The 18,854-nt window shown below is 35.9% G+C and overlaps 1 long non-coding RNA gene across 1 annotated transcript; it reads left to right on the top strand.

Moving 5' to 3' along the window:
• The first annotated feature begins 14,121 nt into the window (after positions 1-14,121).
• On the top strand, positions 14,122-17,354 carry LOC113116459 (uncharacterized). Its single transcript, XR_003294021.1, has 4 exons — positions 14,122-14,275; positions 14,982-15,050; positions 15,404-15,487; positions 16,502-17,354. It is a non-coding gene; the product is annotated as an uncharacterized LOC113116459 (long non-coding RNA).
• Positions 17,355-18,854: the final 1,500 nt, after the last annotated feature.

Below are 18,854 nucleotides of genomic sequence, written 5' to 3'. Positions count from 1 at the left end.
CAATTCACATCAATGAAACATGTCTGTTAAGTATATCTTTCATCTGTAAATAAAAAAATTAATAAAAAACAATTTAAACATTGTGTATTTCTCTGTGTGAATTATTTTCAACCAATGCTAACTATTAATCTGTAGCATGGAACCCAGCATACCTCTTCAGTTCGGGGGAGAGAAGGAAAAGAGTGCTAAGAGAACAACACAGCTGGTATCGCTGTCTGGACTGAACCACTTTGTTTGGGGTGGGTGAAACCAAGTCCTTACAGACCCTTTTTTAATGTATTTTTAATAAAAATTATTTAACCTTGTTACACTCAGCCTGACTAATTTCTCTAGATTTTGCATAACATCATGTATAGCATACAGAAGAGTAATTTATAATCAAAGAAGGAAATAAAATACTAATAATAAATATAATAATAAATTATACACAAAATATTCAACTCTACAGTTAAATTACTTGGCAACCAAGTGTTACCCCCAAACATACAGACTGAAGAAAGTCTAACAACATTATTGCTGTGAAGTGAAGGACTAGGAAAGGCAAAGGTTAGCTACTCCTTTACCCAACCACAGGAAGATGTGACATCTACACATCTTATCAATAGATCACATCCAAGATTGCATAATTGTCTATCTTAATAGACCTCACACAATTGTGTATTATTCCTTTTAAAGGAAATTAAATGCAACAAATTAATAAAGGGATAAATAATAATAATAATAATAATAATACACACAAAAACTGTGTATTCACAACAAATAGGTTAGACACAGTATGAATGAGCTTATTTAACAGCTTTGCCAGTCTTAACAGACTATACTGTACGCAATTACATATTATTCCTCTATTAGGAAAAAAAATTAACAACAGAACAACAACAAAAAAAGTAATACAAAAGTAATCATTTACCGGTAACTCGTAGTATAATTTTGTTCTTCCCAAAAAGATTCTTAAAATATTGATTAGACAGTCTGAATGAGCCTTTTTAATGGCTTTACCAGTCTGCCATGTCTAGTACGAAAACCCTCACACTGATCAGGTCTTTTCACTGACAACTCAGTCTTCCCAAAGGTAGATGGTTGTACAGTAGGGGAAGGCTCATTAACAGGGCTATCTTCATGAACTGCCTCAACCTCCATGTCATACTCTGTATTTAAAAGGTCACCTGATGCATAAACATCCTGATTCCCACTCCTGCATTCAGAAGAGTCACAACCATGTTTATCACAGTCCACATGGGAATCAGCACCAGCAAAAGTAACATCACACTCAGTGATAGCAGATGTTACAAAGTCCCCTTCAACATCATTTGCCTGGGCAGTTTCTTCACACATCACATTCTGCTCATCCAGCTCATCTCTGTTTACTACACGACCACCAAGACTCCTATCGAGTAGTCATTTCTTCTGCAAGATGCTCAAAACTACAGCTCTCAAGTTCATCATCACTCAAATTGGATAATTGTTACTTGATAGCGTCTGTATCACGCAGTGGCAGAAAGTCAACTGGCATAATCAGATTCAGATTCAGTTTTAACAACACCAGAAGGGCTTCTGAGTTTGTACATGTTCATCAAGGAATTTTGTCGATCACTATGAAAACTGTACTCTCCCAATGATATGCCAGTTTCTTTTTTCCTCTTTCACCTTTGTTGGCCAATAGAACTCTTTGACCAATATCAACAGGTTGACCCTTACTTCTTTAGTTATACACCTCTGCCTGTCTTTGTTGTTGTTTTCCTGAATGTGACTGTGCAAGTTTCATAGCCTCACAGAGGACACGGCTGAGTGACTGCACATATTTGTCAATTTCAACTGTTTCATGTTACCAAGAGTGCGGTTCGTTCTTTCCACCTGACCATTGCTCATTGGGTGGTATGGTGTGATATGAGTTTTGTCAATACCAGCCAACTGACACAGCTCTGTAGTCAACAAGCTCTCATAATTGGCACCCTGATCAGATTGAATGCTAACAGGAAACCATACACACAAAAGAAATTGTTAAAAAAAACCTGTGCCACTGTCTTTGTGGATTGATTAGAGCAAGGATATGCACACGCCAACTGCGTGAAATGCTCAGTGAAAACTAAAACGTCAGTAGACATATTATTTTGGTCTTAAGATGACCAAAAGTCTATACAGACTAATTAGAGTGGAGACAAATTGGTAATGGAAACTAATGGGGCCCTAGCCTCTGGCTAAGGAGCCTTGCTCACAATGCATCTATTACAGTTGTGGACGTAGTCCTTCACATCTTTCTCCATTGTATTCCAATAAAACCTCTGTCTGGCCAACCCAAATGAGCGCTGCTGACCCTTATGGCCTGCATCATCAATAATGTTTTTTTTAAAACTCCCATTTAAAGCTATTCATGTACAATATTGGTAATTTTTCAGTTTTTTGTCACTGGGTGATTGGACACACATACACTATCCCCAGCCGCATGTTCAGTTTACCCCATTGTATATATCAATATCCTTAACATCCCACGTGATTCATAAACTTTTTCACGCCTTGAGGGGTGACGACCACGGTCGATAAAAAAATTTACCTGGCCAACATCTGCATCACTGACTTTTCAGTAAGGAGTTCATTATGGTTAAAAACAGGCACAGGGTTCTGTCCCGCTGCAACAAGAGTCTCTAGGTACTGCACATGTGAAATAGCTCTTACAGAACCTGCATCCTTCCAATGCTGATGGGTTTGCATGACAGCAGAAATCACATCACTCAGCTCGGGTAGCTCCGCGGAGAGCCGAAACATATTCTGAACATCATCCTTTTTTTAAATTGGCTGCCTGCTTAAGAAGGGTGGAATATGGAGTCCTAATCAATCTGTGCAAATTTTTAGACTGCACAAAAGGCTCTCTACTGAGGTCATCAGCCAACACATTTCTAGTGGCCGGAACATACGTCAAAGTCAAATGGCACCAGCTGCGCCACCCAGCAATGCTCACAGGCATCCAGCCTGGGCTTGGTCAGTTTGTACTTCAAGGGATTGTTGTTGGTCCACACAGTGAACCTGTCACCATGTAACCAATGGCTAAATTCATTACAAATTACCCATTTTATTGCAAAATATTAAAGGCGATGTGCAAGGTTTTTTGCTTGAGCATGATTTAGAGATTCACTGTCAAAAGCTATTGGTTGTGCTTTGTCACTGTTGTGATGAACTTGCAACAACACTGCTCCAGGTCTGGCTGTAGATGCATCAACAGATAAAATGAACGGCTTGATGAATGTAGGGTGAGCCAAAAGCACTTCTTCAATGAGTGCCGCATTAAGATCCCCAAAAGCGTGTTTATACTCCTGGGTCCAATCATCTGGGCCAAGTTTGCGGCACAACAAAGTGCTTTTTTACTGCTTTTTGATTTGCAGGGCCTTTTCTGACCACCAGGGAAGCAACCAAAGGTTTAGCCAATACAGACCAGTTTTCAATAAAATGCTGATAGTAGATTACCATCTCTAAAAATGAACGTATTTTGGAAGGCGATGGAGTGACACCATCCAACTCCATCAAATCAGCCTCTGTCACCTTGACTAAGGCTTCCACCTCATCTGGATCCCTCGAAATTCCATTCTGGGAAATCACATGACACATTAACCGAACGTCTCAAAAACTGACACTTTGAGGGTGAATGTTTCAAGTTATGCTCTTTCAGGCATCAAAACACCATTTCCATTTGGGCCAAGCTCTCTTCTTCCATCTTGGCAAACACCAACAAATCATCAAGATAACACAAAAGACTTAAAAAGTTCTGGTCACCAAATATTTATATTATTCATTTAGCTGATGTTTTTATCCAAAGCAACTAACAATTCCTATACTGTATATGTCAGAGGTTGCATGGGTCTGGCTCATTGACACATTGGTGGATGTCTCAGTTCTCTCAGGATGTAATTTCACTTTTTAATTCCTTCTTAGCTCAAACAGAGAGACACTGCAAGCAGTTTCATCAGTTAAACATAAACTGTGTACAGGGTGACAGTGTGACTATTTCTTGCCTGACCACAACCCACCCGCTGGAGTCTCTGACAGTCAAACTACACAAGAAAACCCAAGATAAAGACATCCTGATATAACCAGACTTCTCTCCAGCATCAGAGAGCCAGAGATGGTCTGTGAGGAAAGATGCTGGAAATGTTACACTTGATCTGAAAGACATGAGATTATCTGATGATGGCTTTTATGACTATCAGGTCTACAAGGATCAGGACTGCCTTCATGCAACTCAATTTAACCTGAGAATTATAAGTGAGAATGCAAAGTTTTTAAATAAGTAGCTAATCAGTTGTATTGCAGTGAGCTACTCTGAACTGTCAAAGTGATGAGGTGTTTTTAGTCTTCATATTTCCATCTTCTAAATACACTAATAGCATCTGGTTAATAAAGGCCTTTATATTTATATGGCTTAGACCATATTTTCTACTTCCGCATTACATGTACAGTAACTGAAAACTCCTGAAGTGATGTGGCCGGCGCCCATAGAGTTCGGCTGTCCTGCAGTGAGTGTCTGGATATGATGAAGTGTTTTCAGCTTTCACGTTTCCAACTCCTGTATCTTCTAATAGCAGCTTTATTGGAACGTAATGGTAAGAGTCTTTTATATGAAAATATATGTGAAATTCATTTAACCACCACAAAAAAAAAGAAGAAGAAAAAAGATATTTGCAATTATCAATGAACTATGGGTGTGTAAATGTTGCACAAGTGTTACATGAATATGATCAATGTCAAGTAAGGTTTTTATTTATATAGCACTTTAATTGTTTCAAAACAAATTTATAGATACCTTACTTTTAATCGTTACCTTACAGTAACAATGACTTAAATGTTGTAATTCACTGGTGACTCAGTAGATGTGCAATTTGGAATTTGTCTTTTGTGAAAAAATTAGTATTGTCAGTTGATTAAAGTAAGTCAATAATTAATTATACATTTTTCTGCAATTTTAGTTTTATTTATATTGTAATAATTTCACATTGAATCTCCAGATAAAACAACAAAGACAGTATATTTAACCCTTGTGGATTGTTCAAATTCACTACCCTTTCGAGTTGTTCGTGGATGAAAACATCCACTCAATTAAACTGCTGTAAAAATGTATCAGATTGATATTATTTTCAATTTTTTTTTGCATAAATCTGTTAATCAACTTCAGTCCTGATCAAAACTACCAAATGTTTAAAAAAAATCCAAGAATTTAACTAATGAGGTGTATTTGCTATTATACTCCATATAACTCCATATACAAGCCAGAAACTAAGCCTTTTTTTTTTGCACAGGCCTATCTAAAGGGTTAATGGTCCCACCTAGTGATCAACTGTAAAAATATATTTTTTTTACCTCTTCCCAAAAGGGAAAACCACAAACAATCAAGAATGCATGATTATATGGTGTCATGGCTTTGCAATAAAAATATGTCGTTATAATGGAAGTCAATGGGGCAAAAACAGCCACCAACAACTAATTAGGGAGAAAAAAAAATTAAATCTAATGCTGCACAAAAACTAAAAATGCATCAAAGCCAATGTTGCTACTAATCTTTGACATGCCCAAGACTGTTATAAAAAGTTTTTTTTTAAATCCAGACTCAGTGACATCATTTATGAACTTGGTAATTAAAAAGTTAAAATCTTGAATTTTTTTTTAAACATTTGGTAGTTTTGATCAGGACTGAGGTTCATTAATAGAGTTATGCAAAAAAATTTGAAAAAAATATTGATTTGGTACATTTTTACAGCAGTTTAATTGAGTGGATGTTTTCATCCACGAACAACACGAAAGGGTAGTGAATTTGCCCACAGTGTACCGTTGAGTTTTTGAAAAAAATCAAAGCATTTCCCCAAAATATGGGTCAAAATAAAATTTGTCACCAAAAATCATTCCATTAGCTCAAACACAGAGAAAGTTGTGGCCAAAATAAGACTCAACTTTACCCCCTAGTGGACGAAAACGTCCCCAACAACCCACAAGGGTTAAAAAATGTGTTTAATGCCATCTCTTTAGTAAGTACACTGAAGGACAGTTTACCCGATAACAATACTGCTACTGATGCTTCTGTTAAATTAATTTTCCTCCATTTCTAGGGATGAAATGATTAAAGGTCGACCAATGTATCAGTTTGCCGATTGTTGATTGCTGGAACAATTGGTTATCAGCAAAAAAACATGCCGATAGTTTTGCAGGTTGCGTCCATTGCTGGATCGGCTAAAAAGGGTGTGTTAACATTATACAGTGCGAGAGCGGCCTCTAGCGGTTGAAATCACTGATAGGACGTGCTATTTGTTTTAGACATATAATGTTGCATGCTGAACAAGGTGAGAAACATCTCAGGTTATGAATGTAACAATGCTTCCATGAGTAGGGAACGAGACACTGCGTCCTCTTGGGGTCGCTACGGGGAACACCTCAACGTGACCTGTGTCTGAAGCATACATTGAAAAAACTGAATCTGATAGAGCAGCTCATTGATTGATTGGTGCATCCCAAAACATTATGTTTGAGAGTCATCAACTCGATTTGTGGAAATAATGCTGGGGTGCTCTGTGGAAAGAACAGAGAACTCAATCTCACATGAAAGGAGAACTACAAATTCAGAAAGAGAGTAGTGCACTCATAGGCAAGCCTTCTTGGTAAAGGGGAGCGCTGCGAAACTACCATGAGAACCGCCCAAATAGCCCCTCATGTTGAGGAAAGCGATGCTTGAAGTGTATAAATAAATACACACTGGCTGAGTGGAGCCCAAGGAACCAAGGTCTAACCATCTCAAGAAAGGGAATGAAGCTGAGTGCGTAACCCTTACCGTATAGGATTTTAGAAAGTGTGCAGAGTCTTGCGTGCACACTTACCACTTGCGTGGATTTTAGAAAGTGCGCAAAGTGTTCAATGTGCACACTCACCACCATGTGGTTTTCAGAAAGTACACAGAGCTTACCTTGTGTACTTTAAGGTTCCTGAGCATCACAGATGTGCTGAACCGCACGGGAGAGGCAAACTCAAATTTACAATCTCTGGTGAGGGGAGCATCACCTGAGGCATTATATACAAGAAGACAGCATGACATGCGTCAGCAACAACCAAGCGGCCAGGAAGCCCCTCAGGGTGACCTGGCCAGATATCCATGCGATATCCATGATATTGGCCCCGCCCCACTCGTCACAGTAATAAAAATTATACATTTTGTAAAATATGTTTAGGTAAGGATTACATTAAAATGATGAGGTGGTGATTATAGCATGTGGTTAAAATGCCTGTTTGGTAATACAGTAATGTGATGAATGTGTGAATATTTAACAAACTTGTGGAAGGTTAATGTTATTATACCCGTTGAAAAATGTAGATTTAACATTTTCATTACTGTCTAAATATGTTTGAAATTATAGATATATTTTGTACTGTAAAAGCTGTTTTGTATTTTGATTCACGCAGTTTATCCAATGACACTGAAAACACTTTCCACAGCATCATTATCTGCAGGTAAGTGTCTGAAGTCATGTGTGTGCGATTAAAAGGACCTAACCAAACTTACTGATGTTCATATAAGTTTGTCTTTTCTATAGTGATCACAGATTCTCCAACCCCAGCTGCTGACAGTACGGCTGGCCAGACTCAAGGCAACAACAGTGACAAGAGTGAAACAGTGATAGCTAATCTGAGAGTAATATTGATGACAATAATAGTGTCTCTGTGTTCTGCACTCATATCTCTGACCGTCTGTGGCATTCTGTATTTTTTATTCAAACAAAGGAGCAAAATCAACAGCCAAAGTAAGTCCACAACTGTAGGCCTGAAATGTTTAACACTATTGAAATGATCTTAAACAGGATATTTTAAATAATAGAAATGGCTTACTAAGGAAAAAGAGGAGCCAAACATACAAATTTGTATGTGTGTGTTGTTATTTTTCAACTGATCAGTTATGACGAAATCAGGATCTGCTACACTGATCTTACATTTGCTCATTTTCCAGTTGTTTTCTTTCAAATGAGTGAATTTAATTGATGATCTTTGATGTTCTCTCCGTTCTTTTCTTTAGATGAACATAAGACGACCAGCTGTGAGTTACTGCAACAGACTCATTCATTTCAGTCTTGAACTACATATTTGGTAACAATGAAGCTGGGATTCAGGATCCTGGAAGTCACATCAAATTGGTTTAAGCCAATTTACATGATTCTTTCCAATAAGATATAGTATATTATATCTTAAATTCATATACAGTTATATCAGTTAATAACATGGATACACGTGTAATGTATATGCAGCACACAACTGCAACGATGATTCAAAAAAACATTTTTTTATCAAATACAATTTTTTTTTACATTTTTTGCATGTGCTTTTTTGGTGGTGTTTGATTTTTGGAAATAAGGTATCACTGATCCATCTCAATCTGGGGAAATTAGCTTAGTATTAGCTTTCACTCTAAAATATTTGAGTGACTTAATATTACTAAAGGGGAAAAAAGCTTTTAGTACATTTCACTCACAGACTTGCTGCATTTGGACACAATTTTAACAGAAATGTGACCGATATATGCAGGCATAAATGACTTTTTCTTTTACTGATGACAGTAATGACATTTTAAAATCATCCACTAAAAAAGTGATAGAAGACTTTACCGTAGCTTGTCATTGAAAATCTTACTTGAAATTAAGAATTATAGAATAACCTATAGTTCCTATAGTATATGAGAGACACAAATGGCAGATTTTTTTTTGTAGAATTAATGATTTTCTAATTTTTATTTTGCACTTATTCTTTCATGTAATGTTTGTATTGCAATAAACAATTCTGAACAGACTTACACTTGTGTTCTTGTCTGTGACTTCATTATTAGTTATTCCCTCCATTATACTTTTTTTCTGTAACCTGGGCTGACAGAAATGTAAATAATATATTAGCAAATACCATTTCAGCAGCGCTAGAGAATGAATAAACTCAAGTAAGTGTTTGACTGAGACAGGATACAATAACGTATACATGCTTTTAAATATATTTTTATTTTTAAATAGAGAGCAATTATGGCTGTTTTAATGTGCTTGGTGCAAGAGTTGTAAAATACTTGAGTAATTTTTCTTGATTACTTAAGTATTATTTTGGGCGATTTGTACTTTATTCAAGAACAATTTAAACCAGTTACTTGTACTTTTACTTGATTGCATTTCTGGAGAAAAAAACAGTACTTTTACTCCTTGCAATTTTATTTCATCTTAAAAAGTATGTTTTTGATACTTTTAATTGAGTAAAATGTTTCACTACCTTTTACACCTCTGGTGCAGTATTCAGAATATGCTCCACAGTAGTATGGGCATGCATTGTTTATTTTTTAATGTAATGCTCACTGAATCCTGCAGAGGGCAGTATGTGTCTCAAAATACTGCAGTGTCCAGACTGCTCACATCTCTAATCTCTTAAGGGTTTAAGCTTTCCAAGCCTCACTTACAAATGATCTTCCTTCAGATCAGCTGCATACACACTCATGCTCATTCCTGCTCATGCTGTGAGAAATCACTGTCGCATCCTGTTCATCACATCATACACATCCTGGAAATCACAGTATAGACGGTTTCATCGAGCGCACGCGCCTGGACCTAAGTTAACTTCCGGTCTGTTGGCTGCAGTGCCTTGCCTTCTACAAACACAGTTAAAGTCAAGGTGATGAGTAGACTGAAGTTGGGCTCAAGTGTATGAGGTGTATCTTGTGCAAGTTCTGCTACTCACTAAGCAAACTGAGAGGAGAACTAACGTGTATACGCTCGCCAGCCGTCTGGCCAAAATCCCATAGTATTCAGGCGTCAGACGTAAGATATGAGACGTCAGACGTCACGGTCACGTGTTGGAGCTGCGCTCAAACTGCGCGGCGGCGTGGCGGCGGCGTAGCAAAGAAAGGATTTTTTTTACTTTGCGTCTGGATAACGTACGCGTTGATAAGCGTCTGGATAAGCGTCTGGATAACGTACGTGTGCATAAGCGTCTGGATAACGTACGCGTGCATAAGCGTCTGGATAACGTACGCGTGGATAAGCGTCTGGATAACGTACGCATGGATGACGTACGTGTGAATAAGTACATTAATAATAATTTGGCTTTGTCCTATTTTGCCCTAAGGAAGGCTTTAAGGTAATGATAACAGCACCTAAAGTACACATCTGTCTCCTCAGTGGAATAGTCTGGGTCCAGGATATGCAGGTGCATATGAGCCCTGGCAGTTTTGGGACATAGCTGGGGGAGAACTTCTAATTAAAACAAGGGAACGAATAGAGAGCCCTTCATGGGCCCGGCCTTTGTCCAACAGCTTGTGTGAATTCTTTGCCCAAGTCGACTGGATACAGTGACTTTTTTTCTCTCTCTCTTCCCTATTACACATCTATTAAAATAGTTCACTTTTGATTTTTAATAGAAAAGTTGTCATTTCTATTTGTTTCTTTAAGTTAATTTTGAAATATGTTTGGAAAATTTTGGGTTTGGTAAATTCAAGTTTTTGATTTTTAAAGGAACGAGCAAGCTGCAGCTCGTTCAGACAGTAAGTTGAGCATGTTTGATCAATTTAGCCTTCTCAAGCCAACAAGACTTACCTAAAATAAACAGACATAATAGGCCTACACTTCATGCATTTCACAGTATTACTTTAAACATTTAACTTAGGTAAATGAGCACTGTTAGGCGCATATTTGTGCGGAGAGTGAGCGCTTTGCAGGACATGGAGGAGCCAGCTTGCATTTTTTTTTTTTTATGACAGTAAAAATTTAAAAATGCGCCGTCATTTTTGCTCATAAAGGTAAGAGTATGCATCATTCGGAACTCCAAAAGGTCTACTTGTACATGTGTGCACTCACAATATCAACAAAACCTTATGCTTTTGTAAAATAAGGAAAACAAACAGGATGCGATTTCTGTCTTCTTGGTCTTTATAGCAGGAACGCTTCTCCAACATGATAAATATATCTATAGAATGCTTTTTATGTTTTAAATTATTATTTTAAAACGAAATAATTCAAATCGAAAACAAAAACTGTTATATTGTGAAGTAAAAAAAAAGTCTATGGCATCCATCTTTCTTTTAACTTTTTTTTAACTAACTCTGATCGATTCATGAGACATTCGTTTGCATTAAACTGTTCTGGGCCGGGTTTCCCGTTAACGATTGATCTTAGCGCTTAAGAGCGTTTTCTACGAGTAATTTTACGATCGTTCGTTATTGTTTCACGTGAATTTCCCAACTATGCACGTAAAGCAATCGCAAGTAGCCGTGCTTTAAGTGCTACTTAGGAGTCGCTGTCCGTTTGTCAAGTGCTGAAATCTCACTTTAGAATGGCTCGTAACAGTAGTACACGATTGCTTATTGATGTTAAACTAATGCTGCGTTCCAGACAGACAACTTGGATATAATAATTTTAATTAATTCTAATATCTACAGTACAATATTATATTATATATATAATGTTCTTTATATACAGTATAGAGAGAGAGAGACGTTATTGGTTTTCTGAACTTCAGCAAGTCGTTGACATACCCCCCCACCCAGTCTTTGAAGCATTTCCCACATTATTTATTTTATTCGTTTCTTTTAATTATTATTTTCAGTCATTTAATTTAGATGTGTATTTCAATTTTTTAGATGTGTATTTCTTTTAATTAAATCATTTATAAATGTATAAAAAAAAAATAAAGAAAACGAGTCATAATGTGTACAATAAAGCACAATCAAATCCTTATAATGATCATTTTTAATGAGCCGAAAAGAACACACGTCACACCGCTGTTTATCAATTTGCACTGGGTACCAATAGCTGCTGGCATGAAATTCAAGGCATTGATGTTTGCTTACAAAACTACCACTGGCTCTGCACCCATTTACCTAAGTTTGTTACTTCAGATTTATATGCCCTCTAGAAGCTTGTGTTCTGCAAGTGAACGTTGCTTGATTGTTCATCCCAAAGAAGCACAAAGTCACTTTTACGGACTTTTAAATTAAATGTTCCCTTCTGGTGGGATGAACTCCCCAACTCAATCCGAGCAGCTGAGTCCTTAGCCATCTTCAAGAATCGGCTTAAAATCCATCTCTTTCATCTTATATCTTTTCATGTATTATGCAATTATATCTGTATGTATGTATAAAGATATAAAGACCTCTAACACTACCTCTAACACTTCTTTTTATTTATTATATTAGTTAAAATCCCATGCTACGTGTACTGTGTTAACCTAACTGAGACTTATTATAGCACTTATATATCATTGCTCTTTTGTTGTTTTTGATTGCTTCCACTGTCCTCGTTTGTAAGTCGCTTTGGATGAAAGCGTCTGCTAAATGAATAAATGTAAAGGTAAATATAATCACATTTCGCTTGAATCAAGTTAAAGGTGTAAACTGCCGACTGTCCTGCATGTGACCGCATAAATCTGTCTTCTTACGATGCACTTAGGGCTTAACGATTAGGCTACTCCAGAGCACCCGTAGATCTACAATGATTTTCAAGTGCTACTTAAATTACGATGCTTTTGGGAAACAGACTGTGATATTAAGATCAGTATGATCGTTTTTACGAACTTCTTAGGCAAATGTATGATGCTACCTTAAATGTTCTTTAGGCTTTTGGGAAACTCAGCCCTGATTTTTTCAACATTCATTAAAATATTAATATTTATTTCGTGCTGAAAATATTGAAGAGGAAAATATAATTGATTCATGTGCAGTTACTGAACGAATTATCTCACTAAATGAATCATAAAAAGCGTAAAAAAAAAGACGTTTATTGTTTGTACATAGAAGTTTTTTGCATATATGTCCGGAACTGACTTGCTATGACAGACTCCCTGTGATGTGTGATCATAAGGCTTCAGTAGACATCAACACAAAAGAAGGCTACTATATAGTACCGACTTATTTTAATAGATATAATAATTGAAAATGAAAATGTGTCAAAACAGTTTCAAAAATGTTCAAATAGGCATATATAAACGTATTAATTAATTATCAATATATAGGCTATTAATTTGAACATGTAGAGTAGACTACAAGAAACTTCTGTTGTAATAAGCAGCTTTAAGACATAAAAAAAAACCTTAACTGTAAAATAATAATCATCTGCTGATCATACAATTATTTCGTTTTCAGAAATGAGGTCTAATGTATAGTGATCGTTTTTTCTTTAGAGACGTGTTGTATGAACTATTACCAGTAAGTTCATATGTGCTCAGATTAAAATTAGCCTATATTACTATTGTATTATTTTATTTAAGCTGTAACTGTGAATACATTTGGACACTCCATGTTAGTCACTGATTAGACTTACATGATTTAAAATGGATTTTTAGGTGATATTGCTTGAAAAGTGATTTATAATGAGCGCTAAAAAAAAAAACTATGTAATGCAGTTTATTTTATTATCACGTGCTGACATAACCTGAGACTAAAAGCTGTGATATACATTTTGTCCACTAGAGAGAGCCAAATTATATGGACAAGGCCTATTTGAAAGTGAAAGTCCTGACATTTACCAAGTAACCCATCCTTGGAGCTGGTGCTCTGCATTTAACCCATCCAAGTGCACACACACAGCAGTGAGAAGTGAACACACACCCGGAGCAGTGGGCAGCTACAGATCCAGCGCTGGGGAGCAACTGGGGGTTCAGTGCCAGGGTATTGAGTTCAGTCCATGGGTATTGAGGGTGGAAGAGAGCGCTGTTCATTCACTCACTCCCACCTACAACTCCTGCCAGCACCGAGACTTGAACCGGATACCTTCTTGTAAGTAGTCCAAGTCTCTAACAATTAGGCCACAAACTTGTGCGAACTTCTATGTCAAAATCAAATTCTCCAGTCAAAAACCCTTACATGATCTATCAATATCAAACTTTGGCCTCAGATGACAAAACCTACAGTACAAATACACACACTACAATAGTTTAGCTTCCTTAAATATAATAAGTTATCTTTACTTAGTTGTTATACTTACTAGGTTTTATTAAGTTACAAAATTTGCTAATTTTAAGGCAAATAAAACAACATGCTGCAATGAGTAATTCTTTCTTAAAATATTCAAGTAGCTACAACAAAACGATTACATTAATTCACCAGTGAGAGGCAGCAGTGCGCTAATGTGCAACAGGAACAAAACAACAGAAGAAGAAATAAGGACGGTGCGCATGCGCAGCAAGCAAAGTTTTGAAGCTGCGTCGAATTTGCTGAAACTGAGAAGTAAAAAGACTGTTTACATTTCACCTCTGGACAAAGAATGATTGATTACTTCTACACAATAATAATAAGGTAAGTAAAAAAAAAAATAGTGTGTGGTTGTATCTTTCTGTGTGCTGCTAATTTGAACTGACTAACATTAGCTCCTTGTCAGCACCAGTGTCAGCTAACGTAACAGGTAACGATCTTTGCTATTCTGCTATTAGAACAAAAACTATAGAAATACACAACTTGTGGCACATTTGGGTAAATGTAAAAACTTTTAAAGACTTTTTTTATTTCATTTCTCAAATTGAAAAATGTTTTACTAGTTAAAAATTAAAGCATGTAAATTCTGAGGAACAATTCAAGAACATGCAAGAATATGTGCCATTTATTAATTGTTAACAGTAATCTTTTGCAAAATTTCCTCTATAATTTTATAACACTGTGAGGCTTTGGCCACTTTGTAGGTTAAAGTCATTTTTCAGTTTACAAATGTATTTTCATCATTTTAATGCAATCATAGTCATTACGTGATCAGACATAAGGTTTAAACTGAATGAGCTAGTTGTTTTGCAGTAATTATTTATTTGCTGTTTTAAAAACACCGAGTACTGTAACAGAAGAAATGCTGCTTTTGAATTGGTTTTATTACTGATGCCTCAAATAGAGATGTATAGAAAATTTATTTCTATTGTAAAAAATGCAAATATCAAGAAATGAATGTGTTCTTGTTCTACAATTCACAACATTAGTGGAACTTGATTTTATATGAAGAATTATTTTTCATATTTAGGAAAAAAGCTTGTGTCAGCTGTCTTCTCTGAGCAGCGGTCTTGTGATCACCGGTCTCAGTATAATAAAGGTGAGATATTTCAACAGCAGTAGAGCAGTTTTTGACTCAATCATGTGCTATGCTTTATTTGCAATTTCAAATAATTTATTGCAGTTCAAGAATACCTGTAACCGTATTTCCGTATTTGTAACTGTGTTTCTTTTCACATATCTAAGAGTACACTTCACATCCTAGAACCCATAAAATGTATGATGCTACCTTAAATGTTTAATAGTTTTATTATATTTATTAATAATATTTAAAATAAACAGCGCTTATTGACTTCAATGACTTCTTTATTGACACTTTGAAAAACATGTTTCTATTGTAATTTTTACATTTCTTAAACTTAGTTTTTCTTTTTAAACTAATTAAAAATGCAGATTTGACAGAACTACACACCCATCTGATGCCTACCTGTTTTAATTCATGATCCCCCCGGATACTTCTACAACTAACCCGCCTTGGTAAGTTCCCATAGTTAGTGACACCATTTTAGAAAACATGCCTGTGTATTTGCTGGTATATTACTGAGATACATTTATAAATATTAATGTTGATTACATACCTAGTTCAATCAAAAATGAAAAATGTGCCATTTAATCTCCCTCCTGTCAATCTATTCCATAAAAAACTGTGCATCTTCATGACACGAATGAAGATATTTATCCCAAATCTCTGACACCCAAGAAACCATCAAATCAATCCATATGAATGGAGCCAATTAATCTACTTTTTGGGCCAAACTGTTCAATGAATTGTAAGGAGCAATTTCAGTTATATTTCCACTTGAACTCTGTTAGGCATGGTCTGATGAACTGTTCTTGATCCAGAACTCTTATCTGAACACACTGAACGTGCTGTAGAAAGCCTAGATGGTAGTCACTGCTCAGGGTTGGTCGTTTGTTTTTGCCTAGCCACCAGTTTCTCTGCAGCTGGGCAACATGCTATTTGAGTTAAGTAAACTAGGTACTATTAAAATCAAAAGTAATATTTAATCTTTCGTAACGTGGGTGCTATTTACATCAGGTTCGATATCTTAACTATTGCATTACTAAGGCAACGACTGACACATTTATGTTGCATTCAAAAGAGCTCTGTTGACAGCCCAACAGTGAAAAATTAAACCATATCCATATTAGCACAGAATGGAATGGTTAAGCATTGAGAATTAAGAATGGTTTGGCCTGACATTGGAAAAGAGGCTCAAATCTTCGAAAGAGACATAATTGCTATATGATCACGTGTCTAAAATTTTGGGTAAATAGACATTCAGTTAAAGGACAGAAATTTATTTAACTGAAAATGTCTTTATTTGTGTTCTGAAAATAACTAAAAGTCATGGGTGAGTAAATGATGATGTGAATATAAATTTTGGGTGAACTAACCCAATGTTATGGCAGTGTAGGCAAGACAGAAAACACTGAAAACTGATCATCCACATTTCCATGCTAATATTGTTTTTATTTGGTTTTATACAGGTGTCTGATGCTGATGCAGTCTGGGCACTAGTATCTGTTGGCTTGCTGACTATCACTGACGATGAAGTACTTCTCCAAATCTTGACCCAGTGTCTTCTGCCATCATTGTTCAGGGTAGTACTGCAAAGAATAGTCTCCAGGGTCTGCCTCCAACATTTGCTTCCCGACCACCATGTGCTACGTTTGCATCACTGCTACATGTGGGTTACCCTGATACTGTGAAGAGCGCCTACAATATGATGCTTGACTTGGGACAGAAAAAAAAACATTGGCAACTTGTGTGGCCAACTCATTGCCGTATTTAAAATCATTGTACTGCTACCTCCATTGTTTAACATAACTAAAAGCAGATTGTTTTTGCTTTGTTTCAAAATTTTTGTAATACGAGTTAAAACTACATTGAAAAAAATATATCATCTTTAACTTTGAACTGTCACTACATTTGATTTAGGGTAATGTGTGTGAAGAATAGAACATTAAAGGCAATTGGTCAACTAGATTTCTGTTCAAGTAAATACAACTTAGAAATTCCAAGTTGCAGGAAATGTTTCTTGATTTAGCTAAATTTAAATTAGTTGTTTGAAATACGTACATAGTATAATGTACTTAATTTAGTTGTTGAAAATAGTAATTCTGAGTTACACGTTTACAACACTTATAAATAAACCTTTGTTAGTACAAATTACTATTCTTATTTCACTTGTTTTTTTCAAGGCAATCGGTTTGCATGCTTTTTTTTAAATAAGGTTTACTCATTATAATTTACAGTGCAGACAACCTCCCTGCTCAGTGCACACTAGTGAGATAAAATCAAAACACTGTAATTGTAATAAAGTACTGTTACTATACTGTACTACACTGTGTGATTCTTTCAGCTCTCTCTCCAGTGCTAGGATGCATTTTTAAAGCAGTCACCTGTGCTCCTGTTCATAATTTCCTGAGATGCTACTGAATGCTTGCTTATGGATAATTGTGTGTTATTTGAGTTCACACTGTGACAATAGAGTTAACTATTTGATGTGTTTGTGTTTTATGAATGAGACTTTGGAGAATGTATATATGAATTTTATAATTTATATTTTATAATTTTATAATTTCTAAACTACAAAATTATTAAAACATTACATGATTGAAGTGTTTACTCCTGGCCCATGGTCCATTGTTAATTTCAAATTTGGCCTTTGGATTTAACTATTAATGCATTAAGCCATTTTTCAATTTATGTTTTCTGGTGGACAAAACACTTAAACCTATACAAATGTTGTTTTTTTGGTTTATACTGTCCTTATCTTGGTGCCATTAGTTATATATGATGCTTACAAGAAAGCTGTGAATTGGTTGTTCCTGGTTGTTGTTTTACATGTGCACTTCTAAATAACATTGTAAGTTCATTGATTAGATATACTGCAGTGTAAATTAAATTTTACTCATATTTTCGTCAGCATTATGAAGATTATGAAATATTTGGGGATTTGGAGGAGCTAATTGTTATAACATGCAAGTTTTTCTTTCTTTTTGCTCCGAACAAAAAAACAAACAAACACTTAACTACAGCACTTAAGACATTTGACAAAATCACACACACAAATGGAAAAAAAAAAGATATTAAAAATGACAAGGCGCTTGACGTCACGTAGCTTCTCACGCGAGAAGGGGGGCGACGAAAGTGTCGCGCTTCTTATCACACGTCTTTGGTCACGGCAAGGTACGCGACGATTGACACGATGATTGCTTAGTTTGCAAATCAAATGCATAAACCACACCCCATACAAGTGGTTGTGCTGCGGGATGTGTTTCCCATACGTTTATTTATTTTTTGGAGACTCGCCACAATTTTAAAACTGATCGATTTTCAAAAAGGCTTCTTTGAATAAACATGAGTAACGTTACATACTGCACTTTTATTAATAATAATTCCTTACATTTAGATGTTTAAATATCAAAGCGAGGCACAGGTGTTTTTATATCGCTGTATTTCTGAAGGAAGACTTGAATGTTATATGCCTGATAACGCAGCGTTTGTGAGCGTAACGTTAGCTCTGCTTTGTTTACAGCTGTTACTGGGGAAACCTCTATTTCTCGCACTTTATGTCTATGCTTTAAAACATCTCCTGCTGGCAAATAATGAATTTGCATATTCATTAAGTCCGCCTGATCCACGCAGCAAACATATTTTGTTTGTTATCAAAAAATATCTACTCTAGAGGGACTTGGCTGTTGTTATTTATTCTATTTGGAAGTCTACCGGAAGTTAAGTTAGGTCCACAATACGGGCACGCGCAGTAACGTTTGTTTATGTTGTTGCCGTTGAAACCGTATATATATATATATATATATATATATATATATATAT

This window comes from Carassius auratus, chromosome 16, assembly GCF_003368295.1.
Source record: "Carassius auratus strain Wakin chromosome 16, ASM336829v1, whole genome shotgun sequence".
Lineage (NCBI taxonomy): Eukaryota > Metazoa > Chordata > Actinopteri > Cypriniformes > Cyprinidae > Carassius > Carassius auratus.
This window is presented reverse-complemented; position numbering and strand designations above follow the sequence as displayed.